Source organism: Aricia agestis, chromosome 12, assembly GCF_905147365.1.
Source record: "Aricia agestis chromosome 12, ilAriAges1.1, whole genome shotgun sequence".
Classification (NCBI taxonomy): Eukaryota; Metazoa; Arthropoda; class Insecta; order Lepidoptera; family Lycaenidae; genus Aricia; species Aricia agestis.
In genome coordinates this window covers 13,301,203-13,322,906 of record NC_056417.1, presented here as the reverse complement: position 1 = coordinate 13,322,906, position 21,704 = coordinate 13,301,203, and the positions used below count along the sequence as shown (strand labels likewise).

At 34.7% G+C, this 21,704-nt stretch overlaps 1 protein-coding gene across 1 annotated transcript in view; it reads right to left on the bottom strand.

Moving 5' to 3' along the window:
* LOC121732782 (thrombospondin type-1 domain-containing protein 7A-like) overlaps nucleotides 1-20,601 on the bottom strand; it is a 103,573-nt gene extending 82,972 nt beyond the window's left edge. The window contains exon 1 of the mRNA XM_042122757.1: nucleotides 20,495-20,601. The gene's annotated coding sequence lies outside the window, so the exon portion shown is untranslated. The remainder of the gene's footprint in view (nucleotides 1-20,494) is intronic.
* Nucleotides 20,602-21,704: the final 1,103 nt, after the last annotated feature.

Below are 21,704 nucleotides of genomic sequence, written 5' to 3'. Positions count from 1 at the left end.
ACAGAGTGTTATTGAGCTCAAGTTCGGAAGTGAGCGATACTACACGATCGATGCCATACAGTCTCGACTCTCGAGGGATGTAACAAACTTCTGGCAATATTTCGAGTGCTAAATAAGCAAATCCTTTGTTATATACATATTATATCATGTAGAAGTTATTGGAGATAGCATAGCTTGATTATGACGATAATGTAGTTTTGTGCTAATGTACACAGTGTAATAAAATTGGGAATATAGACATTTTCTATTTATTTATTTAGTAACTTGAAACCAAAAGTGCAAAAATATTTGCACTAACAAAAACCACATAGGTAAACGCATTGTAATCCAGAATCTTACTTCTGTATGCAATTTAAATTTTTAAAATAATTGAGTTAATAAATACTAGACTTATTTCAGTCTAGACTAGCGTATACTATAAAGTATAAACTATCTCTACTTGTTTATGACTAAAAGCAATGAACCTTTACATGAAACAAACATCTTGATAATATAATTTCAGGGGTGCCGGAGGGACTACTACGAAGTTATAAGTATTCCGTAGAGAAATTAATAAAAAAAATGGTAAGGTCTTTCAGGAAAATAATAATCAGAAAAAAAATCTCAGAAAATTAATTCGAAGATTTAACGCAGTGGGAATTGATTTTGTGAATTATGAACATAAAGACGTGATATAGATATTTTAATCCAGCTGCTATATTATTAATATTAACTGTAGATTAATGTATAGGGACGGCTGATTGATTGACAGATGAATTTTATGTTTTAAGCATCTAATAAGTAAGACTTTTTTTAAATTATATCTGTACGTCTAAAACGGAGATCTCTATTCACATACTTTCAGCAGCGAAGTTGAAAATGTATCGGATTAGACGAAACGCCAATGCGTTTCGTCTAATCCGATACATTTTCAACTAACTTGTTAGTGTCTAAACACACCATGCCGAAGTTCCGCGGCGGAAGTTCGGTATGATTCCGCCTGCAATGTATTTTACATTAACGATGACACATCATGCCGAAATTCCGTCCGTTATATTGTATGCGTTTGACATTGCTGACGTAATCATGCCGAACTTCCGCCGCGGAACTTCGACATGGTGTGTTTAGACACTTACTTGTTAAGTGGCATTGCGCTTGCGATGCCTTACAAAACAATACCTTTGCTGGTTTTGCTGATTGTACTGTCTAACTGCTCAGTACTATTCAGGCAGGAGTAGCTTGTGAGCTAATATGCGCCTAAATGGAGTATAAATTTAGGGGTGAAGTGGCGAACAGTGAGAGCTCTCCACGTCCACGAGGACTGCGGCTGTTGACCTCGTCGCGGATTACAGTGACAATTACAGTCTCGACCCACAGCGCCGGGTCAAGGGGCTGATTAGAACACTGCAGTGTTTTTATTGTTCTAATTTTGTTTTGTTTGTATTTTTTTATTGTATACTTGAAAATGAATCCTTTTTTGTTGCGTTAAAATGTTCTAATTGTATTTTTTTCAGTTTAATTTGACAAATGTGCCCGCACCTCTTACTCTTATGATAAGTCCAAAAGGGCTCAAAGATAAGTTTACGTGCTAGGTCTAAAATATCGTAATTTTCCTTCGTAGCTATCCATACCAAGAATAATAAAGATGGTATTGTTTATAAGTCAGGAATAACTTTAACTTACTTTGAAGTGAGATCATTTGAAGGAAAAAACACGTGGACACTCGGGGAGTAAGTCGAAGTGGAGGGGGGTGTTAGGTTTTTTCGTTACGGAATTTCCTGATTCGGTTGCCGTGCTCAAAGCCCGCGATAAAGCTATGCAATAGCTTAAAAAACTATTTCATTTATCGTTTTCTGTGAGCCTGTCGAGCTCACAGAAAACGATGTGTTCTGTGAGCCGGTCGAGCCTGCCCATTCGTGCCGAAGCATGGCTCTCCTACGTCCAAAACGTCTCATTAGTTTTATACGAAATAAAATCGGCCAAGTGCGAGTTGAATTCGCCTATGAAGTATGAAGGGTTTCGCAACAGCAATAAGGTTTATTTTCATGAAATTAAAAGGTTTTTGATTTATTTTTATATTTCAGTTGATTTAATGAAAGTTAAATTAAGGTTTACCATTTATGACGTATAAAAATACTTGCTAGATCTCGTTCAAACCAATTTTCGTTGGTAGTTTTTATAGTCATGTACGTCATATATTTTTTTTAACACTTATCACGCCCTACTTTAGAAGTTAGAGGGGCGGGACACACATTCACCACTTTGGAAGAGTCTCTCTCGCAAACTATTCAGGTTAGAAAAATATGTTTTTAAAAACCTCATTGATATGATTTTTGAAGGCATATCCATAGATACCCTACACGCATAGGTTAGATGAATTTTTTTTTTGTTTCAGTTGTACCTAAAATTTTTAATAATTTTTCCATTTTTGTATCAAAATCTTAATGCGGATCACAGACTACATCTACTTACCAAGTTTCAATAGTATAGCTCTTATAGTTTCGGAGAAAAGTGGCTGTGACATGATACGGACGGACAGACGGACAGACAGACAGACATGACGAATCTATAAGGGTTCCGTTTTTTGCCATTTGGCTACGGAACCCTAAAAAGCAATACACATATAAATAACGTCTTCACGGTTAATTGTATCGGAGGTAATTGCGAAGGAAATGTTTCTAGTTTTCTCCTTTCGTTAGCTGCTGAGCTGGACGTAGAGGCAGTTAGCGGCCGTAATCTGATCAATGGTCGTAATTGTCTGCTCCCCAGTTTTTACACTATTGGCTGGTGCCGGGTGATAAGCAATATTGAACTTTATTTTGATAATTATATCTATTCGGGGAAAATTATGTTTTTACTCTTCTAATGATACGAGCAAGGCTAGGTTATGGCCCCGATGTAAATTTGACAGAAATATAGTTAAAGATTGCTTGGCAGAAATGGTACGGTAAGGCGCAGTGTTCTGTTAGAGTGCAGCAACCTAGTGAACTTTGTTTGACTCACATAATATTGGCATATTTAGAAAATTATACTAGGGGCCAACTTTTATATAACATACTTAACTACGCTATATCAACTATTTTACTAGACTACAATTCGAAAGTTACTTTTAAAATGGAAAAATAAAACATTACGCTCGCTACAAAAATGAAAAAGCTAGAGCTATTCAAAAACAGCAATACGAAGTCAGGAGTGAACAATAATTATCTGGTTGAGGGCAATCCGGCCGAGAGCCGCGCTGTTGTCCAGTGTCCATTGTCGATGACATGACCGCACGTCATTTGCCCTGCGCATTCACTGCAGACTCTCAATGGCCGTTATTGTGAACAGAAGAGCGGCAAACTTAGGTAATAGTTGTCGACAATCTTTGTTTTTCTATTTTGATGAAAGAACTTTGTTTTACAAACTATTAGCTTTGTCCACACTGTGCCTTTTTTGTTCATCAAGGGCATGCGTTGAGGCATGCCCGCGACGCGCTATGACACTTTTCTTTCCAATGCGCGCGCGGGTGGATTTTGACGCATTCAATTATTGAATATGCCAAACGAAAGTTGAAAACGTAAACAATATTCTTTGCAAATAAATGATTATTATTAAAAATATGATGACGAAAATTGAAGATGAAATTGCATAGTGTGGTATGTCCACACTACAAGATTATTGCCCGTTTTTTCAGGGTTTTTTGACAGAAGTGTATGTTTTCAAATTTTTCAATACTTAGTTCATAGACTTAATATATACTGTCGTAGTTAATGTTTTGACGATAGCCAATCAAACGCGCGATGTAAATAAATAAACTAGTGTCAAAAAACCCAGAAAAGAATATTAAGTCTGCTTGCCAGACCCTTCTTGGTCTGAATTTAATTATTTACATTACAAAAATAATCAATCGACGTGACCAATTTCAAGTTTGCTACTAAAGCGACTAACTTTTCAATTAGCTTCAGAAAATACAGATATATAATTACAAAATGAAACCACATCTAAACATTTAGTCACTTCCTGGAAATTCGAGGTTAAATTGGCATTCAAATTGCTCGTGGAGTTTCGATTCGGAAAACTGATGTTAATTTCGGAATACAGTTTCAGGTAAATATCGCGTCAGCGGAAATGTTCGTAGCTCGTTGGCTCCTCGTTAAATTTAATACTTCCTGATATATGATCAGTTGTATGTATTAAGTATGTAGGCTATATTCCCCTCTGTGTATTAACGATGGAAAAATATTTATTTGTAATGCCTTTACGAATGAATGAACGCATTTTTATTTGAGCCAACAGTGAAACATCATAATTGACGGACAGCTGGCGACCAAATCGGTCATGTGGCTTCAGCTGCATTAAAACTCCGTGTGCTACTTCCCTGAACAACATTTTCTGATAATCTGGGTGCTGGCAGGACGTGGGCCGTGGGTGTGGGTGTAGCGGGGTGGGGAAAAAATGTAGGTTCAGCGACTTAATTTTTTTTCCAAACAGTTGCTCTGTACTTCTTATGCACCCAAAAATTTTTTAATCGATCGGGTGGTGGGAAGGGTTTGCCAGCGTTAATTAAAAGTAGGAAAATTATTGTTATTTTCATGTGGGTTCAGCGGGCGACTAACCCTAAAGTGTCGATTTTATAATTCATTTTTATACTTGAAAATAAGTCCCGCATTGTTTCATTTTCTAAAATTAGATACTACATTATATTTTCGAAAATTCGATCTGAGCAAAAGCACGATACCTTAAAATTTTCTCGATAGAAAAAATCACAAAGATTCATTTTCACGAATTTTTCATTTATTGCCATAACCGTGCATTGAAGTAAGTTAAGTTAATATTTTAACACATTGTATAATATTCTATCATTGAGAGATCGACCTAGCGAATTTTTAAAATGTTGTATATTTATCGAGTTATTGAGAAAAAACTAATTTGGCGATAAATCCGCGTCGTCCTTTTTCACCTGGCATATGAAAGACGGGCGTGAGTGTGAAGAGAGAAGGACGATGTCTGATTTTTTGGGTTAGTCGCCCTCTTCAGCTGTGTTGGCTTTTTTCTGACGCGAGATTAGTATAGTATGTAATCCCAAAAAAAGTGCCAGACACAAATATTATCGGTAGGAAGGTACCGAAAACAATTCTTGAAAACATTGAATTAGTACGAAAATGTGCACAGCAGTGAGTGAGGTGATGATGAATTGTGGGAACACTCTTGATAATAAAAAAATAGCTCAAAATCATCCCACTAGATCAGGGGTCACCAATTTGCTTCGCTCGGGGTCCGTTTTAAGACATGAAATGACCTTCGCGGTCCACACATTTTATATTAAAAAAAAAAAGGTAATTAAGACGGAAATTACAAAGGTATTTTTTAGATATCAATGAGAACAATTTTTTGTAGCTAATTATCTCTCTGAAGTTTGGAGTGAAATATTGGTGCAAGCTATAGATATTGATATTAAATCCTGGAGATGTTGAAGTCCTAAGATGAACCCTACGGACGGACCCCTGCACTAGATTAATTGCTACGATTTGACGAACCCACTGTTTTCGTTGTAGGTTAAAAAGAATTTATACTGTATGTTTAGTGTACTTATAATATGTAAAGCTACTCTCCTAAGTCCTAATGTATTCGATAAAAAATTATAGAGCAAGAGCCCGTGAGGGCCAGACCTTCGTCTTTTTATAAAACCTGAAAGTTCTTCTGTGTATATCCCCAATACAGGTAAGAATGATCCCCACCCATGAAACCTGGGTAGTGGTGGCTTTGGCAGGTAATAGGTAGCAAAGGTGCAAAAAATTCCGCCTCAAATTTATCAATTTATAAAACTCAATTTCTTTATATTTTATTCATAATAATATTAAAACTCGCGTTGCTCATTGCCAGACACTTAGTATGGTTACAACCCCCTGCCGGACACCCCTAAACTATTATAATTTGTAATTATACTTACGTTATATTATAAAAGCTAAATTTTACATATGTTTTTTGGAGAACTATTTAATAATGTTTCCTTAGTAGCCGGACAGTTTCGAGGGTTCTATCGTCCTGCCAGACGTATTGAATGTGTACAATACTTGTGAGCGCGAGGAGCATATACAGCAACGGGTGCGAGTGAAATAGAGTGTTCGGTCTATTGCGATCCTTTACTGCGCATCAGCTGCTTATTGTGTATTATGCAGTGAGCGGTTATGCTGATAGTAAACGTATATTGAACGTTTATTGTAGTTGTATTATTTTTCTGTGTAATTCATAAAATAAAAGTGATCTAGTTGTAATTGAAAGTTATCATGAGTGAAGAAGAAGTGAAAGTAGTTTGCTTCGTTTGCAAAAAAAGTGGTGAAGATATGATAATGTTTTCTGAGGAGACTTTAAAAAGATGTCAGAATATTCTAAAATTAAGAAAAATACACAAACTTAAATATAAAGACATTATTTTACCTAGTGAATATACAGAGAGTGGTTATCACAGAACATGTTATAAAGCATTTACAGGTCTAATGAAAAAATACTTCAGCTCTGAACCTTTAAGTTCTGAAAAAACAACATATGAACCAGTAAATAATGGTTGGATTTTGGAAGATGACCACTACCAGTTTAAATGGTTTGAAGGGGATCAGCTACCGAATTATGTCAGTGAATCGCTTAAAACCGTATCAGGTATATAATAATTATGTTAAATTATTTCACATTCATTTGTAACTAATTAAAATTAAATTAACTTGGTTTTATTTTACTATTGCAGAAGCAGGCGAAGAAGACGATGTTGATAACGATGAATCTAGGGAGTGGAGTAGCAGTGACGACGAAAATGAAGATATCAACTACGATGACAATGAAGAAGATTAAATATTTGATTTAAATAAATTCATTTTCCTCTAAATTTTTTATTAACAAAAAAATTGTTCTTCCGTATAATAAACAATAAGATTTTGATGACTTTGAAATTTCAGTTGAATTAAATATAATAAACTTCATAAAATTTAGAAATAATATGAATTGAGTTACTAGATTTTTGATATGATTGATATTTTATTGTAAAATTTTACAGAATATTGTTTTAAAAATTTATTGCTCAGACTGTAATAATTTTATTCAATCAAATTTCTCAAAAAATTAGAAAAAAGATTACTAGATAATTCGGAGTAAACAACAGTAGATGTGCACTAAAGGATCGCAATAGACCGAACACTCTATTTCACTCGCACCCGTTGCTATATATGCTCCTCGCGCTCACAAGTATTGTACACATTCAATACGTCTGGCAGGACGATAGAACCCTCGAAACTGTCCGGCTACTAAGGAAACATTATTAAATAGTTCTCCAAAAAACATATGTAAAATTTAGCTTTTATAATATAACGTAAGTATAATTACAAATTATAATAGTTTAGGGGTGTCCGGCAGGGGGTTGTAACCATACTAAGTGTCTGGCAATGAGCAACGCGAGTTTTAATATTATTATGAATAAAATATAAAGAAATTGAGTTTTATAAATTGATAAATTTGAGGCGGAATTTTTTACACCTTTGCTACCTATTACCTGCCAAAGCCACCACTACCCAGGTTTCATGGGTGGGGATCATTCTTACCTGTATTGGGGATATACACAGAAGAACTTTCAGGTTTTATAAAAAGACGAAGGTCTGGCCCTCACGGGCTCTTGGACTATTAAAGACCAAACACTCCATAATTCTAACGTATACACAGTGCGGTCCTGTTTTTAGTTAGGGGTTATATTTATCGTGTACTCGTATAGATACCGTTTACCAATAACTGATACATGACACAGCACACGAACGGAACCTAATCGATTCAATATTTGGGGTCACGAACGCTACAAAGGTTTACTCTGAAATTAATTTCGATAATGGATTACAACCTATTTACTTTGTTTATAAAATTTTATTTTCAGGCGTGGTCAAATAGCTTGGCTTTAGCTGTGTGGTATTATTTTTTAACAAAAAAATTACGTTACCAACTATAAAGTACCTGTCCATCGCATGTAAATGAATGTAAACCAATAACAAAAAAAATATCCACAGCCGAATATATATAACCTCCTCGTTTTTTGGAAGTCGGTTAAAAAGAACAATATATATGCTCGAATTGAGAAACCTCCTCCTTTTTGAAAGTCGGTTAAAAATTGTGTTCTAGTATACTAGTTGCATATGAATACCATATGAATGTATAAAAAAAATAAAGATGAGCGAGCAATTCTTTTTAAGACATTTTTAATCCAATGAGATTCATAAATAACTGCTCCAAATATAATTTAAATTAATAACTTCAACAAAATGGAAGCGATTCGTAAAGACACCGTTCACATAACAAAGGGTTCCACAAGCAATTTCGGATCGTTTGTTTAGAGAAATTCCTCGGAGGTTCTGTTCAAATACCTCTAGTCTACATAACTTTGACTTCGACTCAGTTTGCAAACTTGCCCACTAAGTAGTAGTGCGATAACAAAATAAATCAATTGTTTCTCGCGTCGCAGATTGTTTTGCCTGCAATTTCGAGTTGAAAAATTTTGCATTAAATCATGGGTAAGCCCGTTTTTAGGTTTCCGTACCCAAAGGGTAAAAACGGGACACTACTAAACTAGACTGTCTGTATGTATCTTAAGTACCGCAATAGCTAGACAGTTAAAATTTTCATTTTATATTAATAATTTAGGTATTTCTGTTGTTCCCATACAAAAATATGGAATGTTTGACCACTTTTGCTCGCTATAAACAATCAGTGCGGAACCCTTCGCGCATGAGTACGAATCGCACTTGGACGAATTTTTAATTAAAATCCTTTTTAAGTTTTTTATCTCACCCCTTTTGTGGAAGGCGGGCGCCATTTTATGACAACGCGTTTTATCTCGACGTACAATGTTGTAAAATAACCGCGCGCGGCTAAATATTATGGCAGATACCTTTTTAGTTTTTACACAATGCTCTGAAAAATGCTCTACGAATTTTGGTCAGAATTCCGTACCTAAGAAAAAAGCAGATACCTTTTTACACAAAAAATATTAAAACTTTTCTGTCGTCGCCGTCCGTTCGTCTGTCTGTCTCAAAACTTATCTCAAGAACCAAACCATAGCTAGAGAGTTGGTATTTTAGAGTTAGATGACTGATGAGTCACAGCTGTCAACGCGATACGCTGGTGGCTGATTGCGCTGTAGCCTGTATATTTACTGCACAACACATTTAATTGAGACTCGTATCGGATTATACGCACCTCTGTTGAGCTATACAATAATATATCGTCTTGAATTATCCTTACTTAATATTATAAATGTGACAGGGTGTCTGTTACCTCTTCACAGATTTAGGTAATATTTGGCATGGAAATACTTTAATAGACGTTGTAGTGTATTGATAAATAAAGATGGATGCCTACTAGGTAGTGGGAGGTGCTTGGAGTGGTCGCTCGACTTCGGTCTGATGATCACTTCTTCACCAGCCGTCGCCAGAGTAGTACAGTGTTCAGTTATACAGTAATCTGTGTTTAATTCACTCGCCCAGCCATTGTACATACTGTACAGGCGTAAAGGACATCGGATAGTTTTTGTTGCGAAAAACGATTTAATTGTATAATATTAATTGTTATTATACAATGTACAATGTAACTTATAACAAATATTAAAGTGTGAAAACATACAATCAAATAATTTAACTACGCTACCTATCTATCAAATATGGCATAATATTGTAACATACGCTGCATACTAGGAAAATTCAAAATGGCTGAATAGTGAATATAGAACCAACTACAAAATTCCCCTTGTAAAGTCCATCAAAAAGTATTTAATATGCGAAGCACTATAAGCGATATTTGAAAATTGACGCTTGATCGACGCGCCGAGTAAAACTAACGAGAAAAGTATTGGACGTTTTCAGCCATTTTCTGATACGAAAATGATACGGGAACATGGCTGCCAGGCGGCGGAAAATCGCGTTATTCATGTGCACTAGATCGCCCAATGGTCGAAATTCGACCTTACTTGCAACGACATTAGGACTATAACTTTTTGTAAAAAAATATTGACTTTGTCATAATATATTTTTTCAACTCTTGTCTCTGGGATTCATCTGATCTCATACTGGCCGTTTAAGCATTGTCTAACAGTATCTTAAATTCAATAAAAAAACTATAATCCATTTTCAATTTGTCAACTTGTTGTCAACAGACTTCATCCATAAATAAAAGAGTATAATTCGTAAGTATAGGCTTGTCACTCAAAAATCTGTCATCTTCCTTAGTAGTAGTGCTGTAGTGTGTGTAACGTTTTATTTGTTAAAAATATATATGATAAAAGCATAATTTTAAAATAATATTCGCTCGATGCACTCCTTCTCCATATAAACTATAACTGTGCAAAATTTCATGCACCTACGTTTCCCCATTTTTCGTAAAAAGGGTTACAATGTCTTTCTCTCACGTATTAATATATAGATATTCAAATATAGTACGTACATGGAAAATACGTACCTATTGAATTCTACAATAATTATTACGTGCGTGTATTACTCACATTAGACTCCGGACAATCCTTTGTAGCTTAATAGAGAGTAGGTAAATTTTCAAGTGTAGGTATGTTTCTTTGTGAAAATAGTCCATTGAAATGTTACATGATCTTTGCATTTAATAGAGGACGCAATTTTATTTTTGGGACATGTAGATAAATTGTCACTTTTTTTCTTATTGATTTAGGGTAAAAAGTTATATAAACATATTTGTAGGCAAAGTAATTTGCAACAATTTATGATTTTGCACTTTATTTGTAAGACGTATTTTTTCCGAAATATCGCGAAAATAATGTTGTCACCCGTTTTTACAAGATGGCGGCCGGGGGACAAGGGTGGCGACCTCACAAACTTGAGGTTAAGCTTCTACTGACCTCCCCCACATATCCCAAAAATAAAATTGCGTCCTCTAATAAATGCAATATGACCCTTACATTGAAACATTTAAATAGACTAAAATAAAATATGAATAAAATATAAATAATAAATACTCGTTTTGCGCGCGTTGCGAAAAGGGGCTAGACGGAAAAAATTAAACCCAAGACACTTTTTGCCACAGATGACAGACATAGATCAAGATAGATACCGTATGTGTATGTACTTCGCGGGACATGCGGTATCTATCTTGACCTATGTGTGTGCTATTTGCTATAGTTGTAAGCCGTGCGGTAGCGCGTGTTTCTCTGTCTGTCTCACTCTATCTGTCTTTTATTTTTGTTGAGTTTTTTGTACATAAGAAATAACTTCGTTTCATCCGTGTGTCCCTTAACACTTCTCAAGTTTTTTATGTGATTGCTCCCAGAAGTAAAATTAAATATACGAAACAGCAACTATTTAAAACTATGACATAACATTAATGACACTACGACAACAATCACCAGTATGTGTTTACATCGTAGGGTAGTCAGAAATGAAGAACACTGAAAAAAAAAAGAAGAACACTGTTTTGACGACCGATCTATATATTGTGCGTGGCCTATATAAAACAACACTTGAAGAACATCTGGGTGATATAAAACCAGACATAATAACGAACTTTATCCATCGACTGTCCTAATAGCGGGATTATCAGACGGACAAACTAATCCGTCAAACTATTGTGACTAGTCACGCTACCCTTATTCTGTTCAGGGATATATCCCCTCGGAGTGTGTCGTAATGATCCTTACACGGCAGGTAATAAGGTCCTGTAAGAGGTGAAATAATTCTGAATGGTTTGTACGTCTGATAACTAATGGACAGGTCTAATCTCTAACGACCGAACTGATGATAATGCCTCTGTGTTCGCAGGCTCTGTATTTCGATGTTCATCAAATTCAACGTTTTGGTTGAGCATATTTCTTTGGTTGCATAACCTTATCGCAGGGTAATTTTAACGTATTTCCTTGCAATAACGTTACAAGAATAGATTTTTGTGATTAAATTTTGTTATTTATTTAGATAATAAGTATATTATCTAAATAAATAACAAAATTTAATCACAAAAATCTATTCTTGTAACGACCCTCACAAGGCTCGGCTTTTAGCTAGTAAGCTAAAAGCCGAGCCTTGTGAGGGCTCGCGTCGTCACACCTTGACTGACTGATGGTAACACATCTACATATAAATAAAAATTACTATGTTGAAGCACAAATCAATAGGCTTGATAGCTTTTCCGTAAAGTGTAGGTCTTCCGTAATTAAATTGACTCTAGCAATACCGGGGTAATTGGAATAAAACATTTTGATCCTTTTTTTCCTTATAACGGCTTAGTCTGTGTGTGAAACATGCAATTTATATAAAAAAATTATCGAATGATCAAGGATCAAAATTTGCCATCAGTTTCCGGAAGACCTATACAACAAAATGTTGGTTGTGGCATATACTAGGTATATGCCACAACCTGAACCTGATAATTCAAGATTATACCACAATTAAATTTCCTAAACGCAGTATAGTAAATACCTACTGTCGTACTTAATATAAAAAGTAGCTTATAATATATAGAGTACTACAGTCAATCCAATTAGGTCGTTTTTTAAAGTGAAAAGGCACCAAATATCCCCAGAAACTTTCACATCTGTAATTCGATTCTTATTTAATTTCGACCAAAGTTCTATTTATAAACTCCGTCCATTGAGGAGAGTTTCTCCGTCGTGGTATTGATCCGAGGGAGAGCTTCTACTTATTCCATTGTTGTTTCATATTAATTATGTTTTGCAAATTCCTATTGCGGTTCCTCGTTTTATAGGAAGAGTTTATTTTATTATAATTAGTTATTAGGAAGTACCTACTCTTTTGTTTACGTTTAATATAATCGATTGTGACGGCTGTATTTACATAAAACTAAGTAGTTTTGGGATATAAATATAATCTAGATAGGACTGAGAAACACTTAATATTTGTGTTACATATTTTTATTTGTTTTTATATTTTCGCTGCACCGCTCCCTAGTATCGCTTAGTAAAATATAAATAAATAAAAACGAATTTTTAATTTTGTTAGTCTCACTAAAACACGAGAACGGCTGAACCGATTTGGCTATTATGGTCTTGATAATTATATTCGTACGTTCAAGGAAGGTTTATATTAGGAGGGCATTGATACTGTTACGTGCTAGGGTTCGAGGATTTGGAGAGAAAGACCTGGTGACTCTCTTGAAGACTTTATTAACACTGCACTAAACACTAGGTCACAACACTTAGCACTAAGTCCAAACACTAATCACTAGGTCCAATCACTAAGCACTATCACTGTCCTAGGTCGTAGCCAAGTCACAGGTTTCACTGGTTCACTCACTATTGATCACTTGTGTTCACTCCGAAATCGCCTTGATGAAAGCTCGAAACAAACTGAATTCCCGGGCCTGCCTGCGGCTCTTTTTATATGGCGAGACGAATTCCAGAAATTTCCCGATTCACGTAAACAAGTAAACAACCGTGGGAAATTTCTAGGAGGCTCGGGCATGTACCACAATAAAACTGCCGTCCTTGCGATAAGTGCAGTAAGTTGAATTTAATTTAGACCTTATGGACTCAGTCATAAGGTCTAAATTCAAACACGCTAACAAATAAAGGGTAAACGCGTAAACAAACATTAGACCTTTCTAGAAGGTTCGAGTATGTACTTGCGCACCACGTGTCCGTATACCATGTACCGTAACAATACGGTATTCACCGGTTCATCTAGTAATGCCCTGTTTTTTGAGGGTTTTTAGCAAGAGCTCAACCTGTTAATGTAGAAATTAAAAGCGCTAGTGAAGGAATAAACGCCGCTCAAAAAACCCCAGAAATCGAGCATTTTGAAATAAAGATTAGAACCATATTGGAACCACAACTAAGACCAATTTTAGTAAAACACAAATATTATAAAACAACCTTTGAAACATTTAGAGTAATTACTGGGGGCCTGAACTTTTAACCCTAATGTATTGTTAAGGTGAAAAATTCTTATCTGTACCGAGTAACTAATATCTATAATTAACAATGCCTCAATTATTTTTAAAAGGAGAAAGGTTTTTAGGGTTCCGTACCTCAAAAGGAAAAAACGGAACCCTTATAGGATCACTTTGTTGTCCGTCTGTCCGTCCGTCCGTCTGTCAAGACCCTTTTTCTCAGGAACGCGTGGAGGTATGAAGCTGAAATTTATATCAATTACTCAGGTCTACTGTCCCTTGAAGCTGTGAAAAAATCAAACTTCTAAGCCAACGCAATCAAAAGATACAGCCGTTTATGCCGCAAATTTTCGACACTTGCAAGGGAATCAAAACCTACAGGGTGCTTCCCGTGAACTCAGAATCTTGAAATTTGGTACGAAGCAACGTCTTATAGCATAGATAAAGGAAAAATTACGAAAACCATAAATTTTTAGTTACATCACATAATATATTTTTTTTTAATAATTTTAAACTTACTACCCATTTCCTCATAAACGCGTAGAGGTATTAAATTGAAATTCATACCAAATACTCAGGTCTATAATACCTTTAAGCTGTAACAAAATCAAACTTCTATGTCAACGCAATCAAAAGAAACAGCAATTTAAGCTGCATATTTTGAAACTCGCAAGTACTCGCAAGGGAATCAAAACCTAAAGGGTACTTCCAGTCGACCTAGAATCTTGAAATTTGGCATGAAGCAACGTTTTATAGCACACATAAAGGAAAAATTCCGAAAACCTTAAATTTTTAGTTACATTACAAAATATATATTTTTTAATAAATATAAACTTATTACTTTTTTCCTCATGAACGCGTAGAGCTATCAAGTTGAAATTCATATCATATCTAATTGACGAACTTTGTAAACCTTGCAGGTTTGTACGGAACCCTCGGTGCGCGAGTCCGACTCGCACTTGGCCGGTTTTTTTGATGCTATCAAGGATTATAAATAGAAAGTAAGAACATTATGAATCACTGACACAAGCGCCTTAAAAATTACGAACAGTTTATCGGAATCTCTTGACTTCTGATTACTTTATACATAGCTTATAGCTATAGTCTATAGACACAAATTCTAGATGAGTATTCTCTTTTGGTATACTAAATACACGATTAAGCGATAGTGCGAAAACATCCAAGATATATAAAGTTCTTCCAAGTCACGTCAAAGGCTCTCTAAATTGATCGAAACTCCAGAAAATATGTCGTTATTGACGTTTATTTTGATAGCAGCCTAACTGGATCAAAGCTGTATTATAGTAGAAAAAACCAAAGACTTAATATATACTGTCGTATTATAGGTTTATGGAAAAAACTAATTAAAAGCACAATAATTTTTATATTTCAACCACGCAATGTACTATTGATATGTTAATAAAGCGAAAATTACTGTTATAACAGTAATTTCGAATCATTAGGCCGATGGAGTCGTTACGTTTCAACATAAATTATTCAGCGCAGTAACGTGAAAATCAACCAAATATTCAATCGTACGTCATCAGTGATTACCAGCCAATACAATTAATGACTGTAATAAAGTTATTTTTGTACACAATCAAATGATTACAATGATTTTTGTTACAAATGAAATGTATTAAATGAATAATCAATTTATTATTTCAATTGAGTATTTTGTAATATAAGTAAATTTATTCTGCAATAATTATAAATTATAAAGCAGCAAAAAGGATAAGTTTTATTTAAGATCAATTAACATAATATTATTGTCCATATATGATAGAAATGTAAACACTAAAATACTATCTAAAATATACAGATATATTATATATACAAACTTTAAATATAAAACTATAAAAAGCAAAACTATTAGCAGCAAAAAGTAACAACAACTTACTTATACTAAAATAACCTAGTAGTTGTTAGTAGTTAGTAGTAACCTATAGTTTTTATTATTCGTAGAAAAAAACTAAATATCCAAAATATGAAATGTGTACAGGGTGTAACAAAACTAAGTGATAACACTTAAGGGTGTAAATGTGTTCCTTGTACAGAGTTCACTGTGAAAGTAGCAGCGCTGAAAGACATTTTTTTTCACTTTTGTATGGGCAAGAGCGTCACGAGTTTCCCCATACAAAAAGTGAAATCAAATGGTCGTTCAGCGCTGCTACTATCACAGTGAACTCTGTATAAGGAACACATTCACACCCTAAAGTATTATCACTTAGTTTTTTACAATACAAGTACAAGTACGCAAAATGTTCAATCAATCTTTTATTAATGGTATCCACAAAAATCTGATCCGAGAGGCCAGAAAATTCCAAACAAAATCCGATTCCCTCGACTAAATTAAATATCTTTTATAAGATTCAGAACGTTCTTATCCCAGTTCCTAATTTTATGGATTGGCTTTGGGTCAGAGGGGTTAGTGCGAGTTTTATTCGATCATACGCATCGAGCGCGTAAACGCGAATTTATATGGGATCAAAGCAGTATCCACGTTAGCCAGTAGATGGCGCTGCTTTGATCCCATATAAATTCGCGTTTCCGCGCTCGATGCGTATGATCGAATAAAACTCGCACTAACCCCTCAGAATTCAAAAATCTTTTCGTTATAAAATACTTTTTGCAAATTCGTGCGTGCAAGGAAATCCCTCTATACAAATGTTTTTTAGGCATTTAGAAAAAAGTTACCTTTCTTGCTACCATTGTTAAGACTTAAAATACAAAAGAATAAATTTACCCTTTTATCACTAACAAAATAGCAGAAATTAGCGGCTGGGATAAAATTATTCTATTAGACGGACCCCCGGTTTCTGAAAGGTCTGTCAAATCACTGATCAACTAACACTGCTGTTAATTTTGCATGGATGTCAAATCAGTTTGAGTTTCTGATACATTGATTAGCCGAAAATTAACTAAGCTATGATCATTTTTAATTTGACTAGTGATTTGTTTGTTTTCGTTCATTGCTTCACTATTAACTATCAAAAATGCAAATTAAATGTCAAAAGAAGGAATTGCAGACTGTCATTGCTTTCAAAAATGTTTTTTTTTTTTTTTTTTTTTTTTTAATTCGTCCCCCTAACATTATCAGGGCTATTTATTTTCTATTTGTCTTTCAAAAATGTTCTGGGAATTTCAAATCTGATACTTTTTGAAACATTGATCAGACGAAAATTAACTAATCTGTGATCATTTTGATTTGACATGCGATTTGTTTATTTTCGTTCTTATGTCAGAATTCCGAATTTCAATTTTTCAGACGATATCGAATCCTAAATTCTTCTTCATTATAGAAATGAAATTGATTATAATATACATTTTTTGCAAATAAAACGAGTACTGCAAATAAACAGTTTATTTGCATAATCAACGTATTTCTTACGAATTTTTATTAAAACTTCATAATAAATGTGTTTACGAACCTTGTAGTAACGTAGTTTCAAAGAAAAAATGTAGATTCACATAAAAAATAAATTGAATTCACAAGTTAATTCACCCACAATTACCGATTAGTTGACACAGCTTTTGACAAACTTTTAATCTAAGATCACGGCTTGACAAGCGTTTCGGAAACCCAAAATGGCGGTTGACATATCGTTCTCGAGTCAAATTGAACAGCTACCGTCAACTGACGCGCTCATCAAATTAAACTAACTAACCGTGCTTCTAGCAACCCAATTGTTACTTGAAAAGAGATTTAACAGGCGATTAGTTAATATTAGTGTTGATCAGCCTTTCAGAAACCGGGTGTATGGCTTTAAAAGACAAACGTCGCATATGATAAAAAATTTTTGGAGTAGGCTGCTAACGCCAACGCCAGAAAATGTATGGGATTTGACATTTGTATTCGCTAACGAAGCGATGGCTTATGTCAAATCGCATACATTTTGTTAGCGTTTACGATAATCGCTTGCCACTTGTCTACTAGGGCAGAACCGCATTTTTCGGAATGAAATTATCCTATGTCCTTTCATGACTATATATATCTCCATACCAAATGTCAATAAAAACGGTTCAAAGAGGTTGCAGACAGATAAACAGACAGACACACTTTCGCATTTATAATATTAGTATGGATAACGGCTCATTTCCCCATAAATAATAACAAATAGAAAATCAATTGGTGGGTGAGCTTCAAACGATATTGTGCTCGTTAAGGCGAGGCATCGGTAATTGGTGAAAACTCAAGAGCCGGTGTAATCGCATTAAGGCTTGATCATCCGAACTCCTCCCCTTAATGTGCGCTTGGTACAAACGACGGTATAACCTTTATGAGCATGCTTTTTAATATAAACCTTCTATACCCATTACTAGCTGACCCGGCAAACATTGTTTTTGCCATATAAATTATTTCTAATACCAATATAAAAAGTAGATAAAACCTATTCTCATGCCTAACGAATGTACCATCGAGGAAATTGATTCCTAGGCCATTGGCAGACCAACGTCATTTGGTCGGATCTGTCAATTCAATGGTAATTGTGATCTGTCAGCTGGGTTTGACATAACGCGACCAAACTACGTAGGTCCCCCATATAGGAGTCAATTCAATTCAATGAAGCGTCCATAGATAAAAAAAAAAAAAAAAAAAAAAAAATTCAATCAATCGCACTTAAACACTGTGACACGAGGATTTTATATATATTAGAGTCTAGAGATAGTCTTTGTTAGCTAGCTCTTATTTCGAATTGATTAACGACATTTTTTATTTATTTATTTATTTACCAAATAAGACATATACAATTATTCAACTTAATTTAACATCGGGTCAGTAATTTATACGCTACGATGATGTTGAAATAGGATTCATACAAAACTGTCAAAATTCAAGAGTATTCATTCTGCAAAGTGTCGTAAAAGAATAGCCAACCACCCCGTATTTCCTGTAAAAATTAAATTCACGACATTAAACCTTGAAAGACATTTTTCTGAGAGGCGAGCTAAATGATAAGACTTTACGGTCGTGGTCGTAAATTTTCATGGGTGCAAGGAGTGACCATTTTGTCTTTTATCCGATAGCTCTGTCTAAGCGAAAGCGTCTAATATAAGCGAAATAGTTGCTTTAAAATCGCCAAAAACCGCAAACGTGTTTGTATGTAGAGACCTTGATAACTAACATAATTATACTCGAGGCTGAAGTAAAACCAACTCTCTTTAAATAAAAGCTTACATAGAAGAGAACATTATAATACGTTCATACAAACGAAAAACAAGAACTCTTCATGATAGTAAAATAGGTAACTTGAAAAAGGTTTACAGATTATTTAAATGATTTATTTAGTATCACGGCGTTAGTTAAATAAAATACCACTACCTTGATTAACTTTTATTATTCAACATTTTAATTGTTATCGTATCGTATAATTCGTATAGTAAAAATATATTCAGCAGACTAGATAGAGACGTAGCTAGACTTCCAGAAACGCCACACGCATACTTGTGATTTCAGATGAGATCATAACAAGGCAGTATCACGTCGTGCTCTCGTAAAATACAGTCCGCTAAGCTTTTAATTACGATATGAAATTTTAGATCCCAGGAGCGCACAATATACTTACTATTTACTAATATACTTACTTAATATTATGAATGCGAAAGTGTGTCTGTTTGCCTGTCTGTTACCTCTTCACGCCCAAACGGCTGAACCGATTTTGCTGAAATTGGGTATAGAGATACTTTGAGTCTCGCGAAAGGACATAGGATACCTTTTATCCCGAAAAAATTTACGGTTTCCGCGCCAAAAACGAATTTTGGCGCAACGGGGTTGCAGGCGTTATCTAGTAAAATAAAATTTGTTAAAACATGTACGTAGTTATATTGTTCCTGTAAACAAATTCCTGTAACGAATTTGCGGGCAATATGTATTAATGTTGTGGTGCTACCCCGTATTTGTTGGTAACAAAGACTCCTGTCCCCGGCCGCCCATCCGCAATCGATCGAATATAAATAGCCCCAAGTCCGCTTCGTGCCCCGTGCCCGCCGGCAATAAAATACAACCTTTTTACCCGATTACGGCGATGGCAAAATGTAGGGTTTAGGCTTTGACAGTACGTTTCCACTGTAAACTAAGCTAGCAATTTAAGAAATTAAGCCACACAGCAATGCATTTATTATCTTAGGCTAGATTTTTTATTATTAAACAAATGTATTATTTCCTTTTCTTTTTGCGAAATAAACATAATAAGTCAAATAAGAGATAAGTATCCTTCGTACTTATTTATTTAGTTGCTGATTTCCGTATGAAATGAATAAAAACACATACAATTTAGTACCAAAAAAATTCAAATTGACAATAAACGTTTACCTTATTATTTCAGTAAAACAAAATATTTTAACTGAAACAATAGATTATTTTTCGCGTTTCAATTCACATGTTACGTCGGAAATCTATAAATCACTTTCCATTCGACATGTTTATCAGTATCGAATTTGAAATTTAATTCAAACACTACAACATAGTAAGAACTAAACATTTACGACGCAAAATCTTAATAGCAATTATTTCATGTAATCGTTAAATGCCATAATATAAAGATATTGTGTTTTGTGATACCAGCAACAGTTTATGTAAGTAATTAGAAAAAAAAAACAATTTCTTTCGCAGATTGTTTTAACATTATTATCTATTACCTACCTTGAATCCTCCTCTAGGCCTTCATCGTCTGGAAACGCTAATGTTTATATAACAAAGTGCAATATCATAGATCAGTTCGGCGTTCAGACGTGCGAACTGCGAGACGACGCGCGGGGCACTGACCAAGCTGAGCGAACCCCGCGCCGCCCTGCGTCAGAGAAGCCTTCGCGCAGAGGCGACACTATTGCTGAAAGAAGAGGTATTTAGGTACAATCTTCTTCTTGTACATATATAAACATGGATAATTTATGTCTCGGTAAAATTCGAATTCGGTAAAATCGGTAAAGTCGCTAAAATTTGATCGATTTGGATGATTCTGGTCCTAAATATTTATCTTATTTATAATTTCTAAAAAATATTATTAATAATTTTATTTTCTACTCTTTTGAGCTTCTTACACACTGTGTACTTTTGAACAAAGTGTTTTAGAAACTTGTTTATTCAAGATATCACATCCACTTATATTAAATAGGCACTTTAATTCATGAAGCCCCAAGCGGCCACTTCCGGCCGCGATAACAATAGATAAGCTATTGTATCTCGTTTTTTACGATATTCATGTTTAATCTATAGTATTCTTTGATTAATGATAGTTTTATTGTTAATTCACATCACGAACTAGCATTTTCATTTACACGTAGGTATAAAATAAGAACAGTCGCGTCTGTGCACATGATCTTTGCCCTTCGCCGAGGGCGGGCGGATTCGATATTGCGCGAGCTCTCCGGAAACCGCTAGCCCTTTCGACCGTTGTTTCACAACGTAGGGCCATCCAGATCATTGCGATGACAGGTGGAGTACCTTCGTAATGATTGGCCCTTACAGTCCCTTCTGTATTGAGATTTATCTGTTTGTAATTTGAATTTGAGAAACTAAATTTGTAGGTAGAATTTATTCAAAACTGAGGGATTCGGATTTTCATTAGTTTGATTATTATCATTGATCAGTAAGGGAATTGTATAGTAAACATAGAGTACCGCTTACTAAATAGAGTACCTTATACAGTATTATATGGCGTTATTAAGTATAGTGTTACTTAATAACGCCATCTGCTGGTCGTTAAAACAATTAGTTGCTAACAAAATAGTATTATTATTCGCCAATAGATGTCAGGAAGAGTCATATTTTTCAGTTTATCGATTATCGATAAAACACGAATAAAAAGACATTTTCTGAAAATGATTCCTAGCTAGATCGATTTATCGCCCCC